Source organism: Triticum aestivum, chromosome 6D, assembly GCF_018294505.1.
Source record: "Triticum aestivum cultivar Chinese Spring chromosome 6D, IWGSC CS RefSeq v2.1, whole genome shotgun sequence".
Classification (NCBI taxonomy): domain Eukaryota; kingdom Viridiplantae; phylum Streptophyta; class Magnoliopsida; order Poales; family Poaceae; genus Triticum; species Triticum aestivum.
Genome location: NC_057811.1, coordinates 312,234,327 through 312,243,140, shown reverse-complemented (window position 1 = coordinate 312,243,140; position 8,814 = coordinate 312,234,327).

Below are 8,814 nucleotides of genomic sequence, written 5' to 3'. Positions count from 1 at the left end.
GCGGTACGCCACACCCCTCCCGATCAACAGGACCCCGTTCCGAACGTAGGAGGTCCGTTTCCTCCGTTGTGCGGTACGCCAGGCCTCGTTTCCATCGCCTGTTCCGTCCAAGCCCTCCCGATGAACATGACCACGCATTCCGTTCCGACCCAGCCGGTTGGCTCCCATGCGTTCCGTTGCCTCCCGATGAACACGACGCTTTCCGTTGCCTCCCCATGAATACGACGACGACGCTGTTTCTCCGTTCCGACCCAGCCATGTCAACGAGCCCTCGCCGTACGTATGCGCGAGTAGGCGTTCGAGACCCCGCCTGTATGTACACATACGTGGCCGTATTTTCTTTCTTGCACCCTGCCCGCTGTACATACGTGTACATGCTACGTGCGCGCCTCTACTACGACACGTGCGCGCCTCTACATCCACCAGTATATATGTACGTACACGTTCGCGACCAGAATGACAACGCTACGTACGCTTCGACCAGGTGGGTCCCGACTGTCAGGCACTTCCTTGCGTGCGAAGATGTAGCTGGTGGGTCCCAGCAGTCAGTGGGGCGGATCGTTTTGTTTTTTTTTGCCCGGACGCACTTCCTTGCGTGCGAAGGTGTAGCTGGTGGGTCCCAGCAGTCAGGGGGAAACATTTTTTTCGTGAAATACGGTGGCCCGTCCAATGGGTCCCCGCTGTCAGGTGGAGGAATAATTATTTTGCGCGTAATAAGGAGGCACTTCCTTGCTGCGGCCGTGGACCCAGCTGTCAGCGTCTCCACGCATAGTACTCTTCCGATGGAAGTCGGTCGTTGACCACATTGACCACGCCCCGCCGAGAGCACCACGGCGGTGGACGACGGCGAGAGCTAGGAAGGGGACGACACGGAGGCAGGGAAGACTCGGCAGTTGTTTCCCACGCGGAGGGGAGTACGACTGTACGAGGGTTTACTGGTTCGTCTGCCGTCGCCGGAGAATAACAGCAGGTGTGGCTGAGTAGAGGGATGGCTAGGCCAGCGATGGGAGTACGGTGGGGCGGTGAGGCCTGCGCGGCAGCACAACCGGCCGCGGGGAGGAGGGAGCAGGCAGTCCCGCCGGCGCTTGTTTGAGCGGCTGGAGCAGGAAGAGCAGAGATTGAAGAAGCACGACGGCCGTTGGATGGACATCCAACAGTCAGTGCTTGTGCGTCAACCTTTTTTTAGGAAAGCCTCAAATCTATGGAAAATAGCATACAACCCATCTGCCATTATTTCTAATAATTTACAGCACATTTGCTAATTCTTAAGTTTTTTTGGAGCCCATATTCTTTTTGTTAGCATTACAGCCCATATTGTGGCCACGGTTAAAAAATTATATGAAATTTTGCATATTTCGGTGCGGTCCGAACTGTTTTTAATCCTGAAATTTCGACTCACATTCAAACTGGTTTTAAAAATAAATGTATATCAATATAAAATCCAACAAATTCTCCACGCGTAAAAATTAATGTAATTTAAAATCTTGAAATGAAAAAACAGATATTTGAAACTAGTTGCCGGTTTGATGTGCTTTAAAAATGTACATCCCATTTCTCATTACTGATGGGCCATTTTCTCGGCCAGCCGAATGAAAGCTCTCCTCGTCTTGAAAGATTTACAGCCCAACAGGCCTGACAAAGCGACTTACTTGGCAAATCACAAAAAAACTGGGCTGTGGCCGTGGACCCAGCTGTCAGCCTCTCCACGTACAGTACTCTTCCGATGGAAGTCGTTCCTTGACCACGTTGACCACGCCGCACGGAGAGCACCACGGCGGTGGACGACGGCGAGGCCTAGGAAGGGGGCGACGCGGAGCCGGGGAAGACGCGGCAGTGGAAGCCCGCACAGAGAGGAGTACGAGGGTTCACTGATTCGGCTATGGTGTGAGGCTGCCGTCGCCGCAGGGCTTGGCCAGCAGTGGGAATAGTAGGGGGCGGTGAGGCCTCTGCGGCAGCACAGCAGGCCACGGGAGGCAGGAGCATGCGGCACGACCGGCGCTGCTTTGTGCGGCTGGAGCAAGAAGACCAGAGGTTGAAGAAGCACTACGACCGTTGGATGGACATCGTACGGTCACTGGAGCTAGAATCGTTCATATTGACTAAGTTGACAAAGCCCTTCGTCCCCGTCAACTTAGCAGGCCCACAAGTCAGCCTCCCACCAAGGTGGGTTCCAGCTAGCCGGGGGAGTATTCATTTTTTTGTGCGTAATAAGGAGGCACTTCCGGTGGGTCCGAGCTGACAGCGGGGGGAACGTTTTTTTCGCGAAATACGGTGGCCCGTCCGGTGGGTCCCAGCAGTCAGGGGGAAACGATTTTTTTCGCAAAATACTGGTGGCCCGTCCGGTGGGTCCCCGCTATCAGGTGGAGGAATAATTATTTTGCGTGTAATAAGGAGGCACTTCCTTGTGGCCGCCGTGGACCCAGCTGTCAGCCTCTCCACGTACAGTACTCTTCCGATGGAAGTCGGTCGTTGACCACGTTGACCACGCTGCGCCGAGAGCACCAGGGCGGTGGATGACAGCGAGGCCTAGGAATGGGACGACGCGGAGCCGGGGAAGACACAACAGTGGAAGCCCGCGCGGAGAGGAGTACGAGGGTTCACTGGTTCGGCTGCGGTGTGAGGCTGCCGTCGCCGCATAATAACAGGGGGTGTGGGTGAGTGGAGGGATGGCCTGGCCAGGGGTGGGAGTAGTATGGGGGCGATGAGGCCTCCGCGGCAGCACAGCCGGCCACGGGAGGCAGGAGCAGGCGGCACGACCGGCGCTGCTTTGGGCGGCTGGACCAAGAAGACCAGAGGTTGAAGAAGCACTACGGCCGTTGGATGGACATTGTACGGTCACTGAAGCTAGAATCGTTTATATTGACTAAGTTGACAAAGCCCTTGGTACGCTCCAACTTAGTAGGCCCACAGGTCAGCCTCCGAAACGGTGCGCCCCAGATGTCAGGGGGAGGAATTATTTTTTGGGCGGCCGAAGCTAAGAATATCCGAGATTGAAGAAGAAGCACGACATCTGTTGGATAGACATCCAACGGCCACTGCTACTAGAACCGTGTGTTGACTATAATAAGTTGACAAAGCCTTGCATACGCGTCAACTTATTTTTTTTAGGGGACGCGTCACTTAGTAGGCCCACAAGTGTGTGGCAGAGAACTTATAGCCCATTTGCGTTTTGTAAGAATGTACAGCCCATTTTTGAATTCTAATGGAATTTACAACAGCCCATTTACAGTTTGTTAAAGTACAGCCCATTTTCTAGCTAGGACAACGATTAATAATTTCAGCCAACCATTGAAGACAGAATTCAATAAAATTTCCCACATTTTGATGGGATCCGGAATATTTTTATCCCGAAATTTCTAGTCAGATTAAATATAAATTTGTATTACGTAAAAATCCAACGAAACATTGCGCGCGCAACAATGAAATTTAAGATTTTCAGAATCCATAAATAATATTTTATAAATAATTTTGTGTTTGGTGCATTTTTTATAGTTACTGCCCAGTTTTTATAATTACATCCCATTTATTATTTTTTAAAGTCCATTTTCCTGTTAAGGCTAATGCATCCCTCCTAGGAAAGATTTGCAGCCCAGCGGGGCGGAGAATAACAAGTTGACCTTGCCTGGGTATTCCTCAAAAAGACGTATAGCTGGGCTAGCCATTTTCATCTTGAAAAAATTAGTATCTGGGCTGGATATCTGGCCTGGGCTAGACGGGCCACAGCCCGCCCAGTTAATACCCTGCTCTCCTCTGAACAACAACGAAATCATCGCCAAGAAAAACTCTGCAGTGCTCACGCCTCAAAAACACAAATACTGCCCGAGCTGCTTGGTCCCAGCTGTCGGCCGCACCTTTTGCAATTCTCTCATTTATATTGCCTACACAGGTTGACAATGGTGTGGGACCGTGATGTCAGGAAACCAGGAGCAAGCAAAAAAAATATAGTTGTACATAATAAGGAGGCACTTGCGTACGTACGGCTATGGCCCTAGTGGGTCCCTAGTGTCATCCAGTCAAAATAAAGTCATCTCCTGAATCCTCATGTTCGTTGACGATGTTAACAATGCTCGACGCCACGGCGAGCGCAACAACTCAAAGGACAACGGGGAGGGCCTCGCAGGCCCTACGGATGGTCTGATACAGCGCCCGCTACTCATTCAGGAAGCCAGGATCATCGGACACCTATGAGCACCTTCGAGAAACTGAGACGGCCCGAAACGGTAAGGCCGCGCTTGGGAGCTCTGGTTTATTTCAAACCTGTATTAACATACAAGTGTAATTTACTCGTCATCGGAAACAACGCGTAAAATACAGGCGTAATGAAACCGAGGGCCCGAGGTCTGTAAGTAAAACCGTCGGGTTACGCGTGTAATTTGAGAGACCAGTGTATATTTTACGAGCACTGCTATATGGACGACATTACCAGACGATACATGCACGACGTGCGTATCATGCCATCCATGGGCAAGGCTGAAACTGCAGCTAACGGCTGGATTAGCAATCGTCTGAGTGTCGTTCAGCATTTTTATCGTGTGTGAAGTACTTGCGATATTTTACTAGTCGAAATCGACCAACCAAGCGCCTTCGCCCGAGACCATGTGCTTTAACTTACAAGCGTCAGTTTTACAAGCGGATTTGGTTGGAAAACGATGATCCAATCACGGCCTAATATCATGAGTTGGTCGGAAGATCATATGGTTTCACGTCTAACCTACCCGACTTGTCGTATAGGCTATGAATGAAACATCAGACGATGAACTTCTTAAGCACGGAAACAATAGAAGAGGATGATCTTCTTAACAGGCAAATCACTGGCATTAGATCGACATGCAAAACAATACAAAGCATTAGTCTTAGGAGGCACGGTGAACAGCTCGTGATGCCGCATGCCACAACATTCCAAGCTCAACTTTGCAATCAAACACAAGGCCTGACATTACATAGACAATATTCAGAACAAACTCTTAACACAAGAATATCTCATCAGAGTAACTATTTACTTCTAAACTGAACACAGGAATACGAAAAAACACTCGACGCTGCTCACAGCAAGGGCGTCCCACTCAAAAATATCAAATGCATGTCTTCTCGCTAACATCAATGAGCAAATTTTGACAAGGTTTTCCAATTCCAATATATTAAACTAACGTCTTCTTACTAACATCAATGATTAAAATTTGACAAGCTTTTCCCATTCAAAATATGTAATGCCTATGATCGTGGAGTCCCGTCGTAGCTTATTGTACTTGTTTGGGCACTTTTTGCCCGGGGCACTCCACGTGTTGTTAAATTGCCAATGGTCTCTGCAGACTAGTCATGTCACCGGTGTCTAATAATACTCTGTAAAGCTTCTCGGTCATTCCTTCTGTAATGTAGCACAAACAGTGACTGCTTCTTTCTGCAAAGTGGAACGACCAACTGGACCCAGTAATGCAGCAGTTTGCCTTGGACACATTGGCTCCTTTTGTGCAGTTCAACTAAAATCGAAGTCGGAATAAAACCGAGCTTTAATTTTGATATCCCTGTAAGCAACAATAGGTATAAGGGAAACAATTACTGAGAAATAACGGTTGATGACTTGTACTCCCAGAAGAAAAGCATCTACTGATCTACTTTATCTTAATGGGAAACAAAGCAGGAGAGTAGCAATTCTCCATCAGTGTGATTCATTCATATTCACTGAGACATTATCTTAACAATGCCTTGTTTCAACATGTATAAAGAACAACAAAGCAGAAAAGTACCATTCCTAAAACAATGCAACTGATTCATTTTAACAGAGACATTATCTTAACAATACCTTGGTTAAACATGTAGAAAGAACTACAAAGCAGGATAGTACCATTCCTAACAAGTGTTGTAGTTTTGAACTAAGATTCAGTAGTTAATTAATTCTGAGAGTGGCATTGCTTAATTTTACCAGCGGCATTAGATTAACGAAAAGCATAAACAGTTCCAGGGGAGAGTGGGCGCAACAACAGTATGTGCTTCCATCTACTTATAAAGGGGGTGATATAGAGTTTGTTGTAACAAAGCAACAAGCATCATGTCTGGGTTGGTCCCATTTTTGTTCACTACTTAATGGGAAAAGACAGCAATACAATAGCTTCAATTCAACATTTATTTAAAACAGTACCAATACAAGTAGCACAACATCTCAAAGCACACTGCACAATCATGTGGATGAAGGCCTGTACTGACCTTTCATGAGACCGACAAAGGTAAAATACGAATCTCGATCTCCTTTTGTGCAATTCCACCAAAATTAAGCAAAGTCACCGGTGTGACATTCAAGTTGAACTGCACAAAACACTCTTAAAACATAAGTGTTTCGAGTAGCGAAGCAAAATGTCGCAATAGCAACAAGTTGAATCGATAGCCCTGTTTTAACAGAGGCAAAAAGGAAACAATTACTTGCCGATAAAGGAGGATGAAACAAACGGTGACAGAAAGAAGCATCTAACTTATCTTGGATGGAAAACAAAGTAGGACAGTAGCATTTCTAAAACGGTTGTATTGATTCATATTAACAGAGACATTCTCTTGAAACAACATTCGTTAAAAAAATGTAATTTACTTTTAACAGTGGCATTGCTTCAATTTTCCGGCGGCATTCTTAGATTAACAATAGCAAAATAGCTGTATGGGACATGCCAGCACCATGTGCGTCCACACGTATAAATGGGTGATGCAGAGTATGTAGCCAAGCAGCATATATGCGCTGGTCCCATATTTGTTCTCTTTGAACCTTCTTCCTATGTGAGGGCAGCAAATCTAGTCCTGCACAAACTACCCGACCCCCAATTTCTTTCCCTTTTCAACAAAGAGATCGGTTCCTTACAGATGTGTGTACTGGGTTACCCCCTTTTTCCCTTTTCGACCTACAAAGCGGCTGGATAGCCAGTCTATACTACTTTCCGCCCCTCCTTTCCTCATTGAACCACGTCCTAGATTCTTGCTCCAGCCCACCGCACCCTTCTTTCCTCTTTGAACCAAGACCTAGATTCGACTACAGATCGAAAAAGATCCACATGCAGCTAGAGCAACGATGGTTTCAAAGAAACTTATACCTTCGGGTCGTCGGGATGTCGCAAGGCGTGCGGCGGGAGGCCGGATCTGCCCACACTATGTACAACAGCGAGGAAGAAGGGGTCGGTGGCCCTCCCGCACAGGTGCTGGGTGAAAGAGAACAGCGCAGCCGACAGTGGATTGCCTGCCTCGCCGAAGGCGATAGAGTGAACGTTGCACCTCCTCCCCTTCGCGGTGCGACGGGATACGGACGCCTCCTTCACCAGCCGTGAGGGGGGAGAGGGAGACAAGAGGCCAACACAGTCTTGTTTAGATCTGGTGAAGAGAGGGTGAGAGACTGTGAATATAGCAAACCCTAGCAAATGAACGCTGAGACTCCAGCGTGTAACATATATGTAGTGCGGCGAGCGTGTGGAGAGTGCAAACCCTAGCGAACAAGCGCTGAGGCTCCCGCTTATATATATACTACTGTAGTACGGACTGAGCTCCGGTGCCTTCACTGCACCTGCTTTTGGCTGTATGACAGGTGAGCCAGCCACATTTTGGGCCCACCTATCATAAATCCAAAGGCAGGTGCACTAAGTCGATGAAGCTGCGTCCATATAGTACTCTCGTGTATACGACTAATATATAGTGGAGTGGTTTTCTTATTCTCTCCATAACAATCGTTTTAAATTGTGTAAGTACGAAATGAAACTCTTTATTTAATGTGCAGTGAAGAAAACTAGTACTACTTTCGATGAACTAACGATCCACGCCCACGCGTCCTGGTCGCACTTCCTGTCCTTCACGTGTGGTACACTACCCTCCCTTAAGTGAACAACCACACATGCGCCAAATTATCGGAAACGTGTGAGAGTGTGTGCAAATAAATAATTTTAATTTCAATTATTGGAAAGGTTTGAGAGTATTACAAAGTTTGACTTCAGTCAAATCTAATATGCGGAGTAAATAAAAATGGAGGGCTACTACGTCCATCCGGGTTTTTAGTCCACACCATTTTTTAAATCAAAGTTAATAGTTGGACAAATAAAATTACAGGGGAGCTGGAGACAAAGTTGTGAGAAGGCTTAGAAATCAATACAAAACTTATGCTCTTAGTACCAACATCGATCCTTCCTCGAGGAAACATTTGGTTCATAGCCAATTGTGTGATAAAATTGCACCAACGTGAAAGACGACTGCGTCTCCAACGCAACCAAGGTGAACTGACGAAGGATATCATCTTTGTGCGTAACAAGCAAAGAGCACTGATGGAAGACAGGTTGTTTTTCATTGAAAATCGATCAGCTTCACCAGCCGACGCAACCATGAGGCGCAACCATGAGCATCGATAGGTCATTGTGGTGATGCATCATCCATTTGGCATCAAGTTTGGGTGAGCCACCTATGAAGTTCGACAAATCCTCACTATGGTCTGTTTCTTCTCAGTAATCAAGCTCGAGGAAGGAAGAACCACGTGGCAGAGGACAGTGAGGCGGAACAACAATGGCCATCCAATTTTGTGCAGTTCCACTAAAATTGAGGAAGACATGCCCGGGTATGGAGACACGCATCGCTGTTTCCAAAAATATAAAAAAGGGTTAGCAACGACATCTGAATTTTCAATAAGAATTAATGAAAAGTACACCAACAAATAAAAGCATCATAATTATCTTGATGGGAACTAAACCAGGATACCCGAGAAAAAAGCATTTCTTCATTTAACCAGTGATAGTACTACCACCATATGGACAATGACCGCACAACCACCATGTACTTTTTGTCGAAACAACATGTATACCT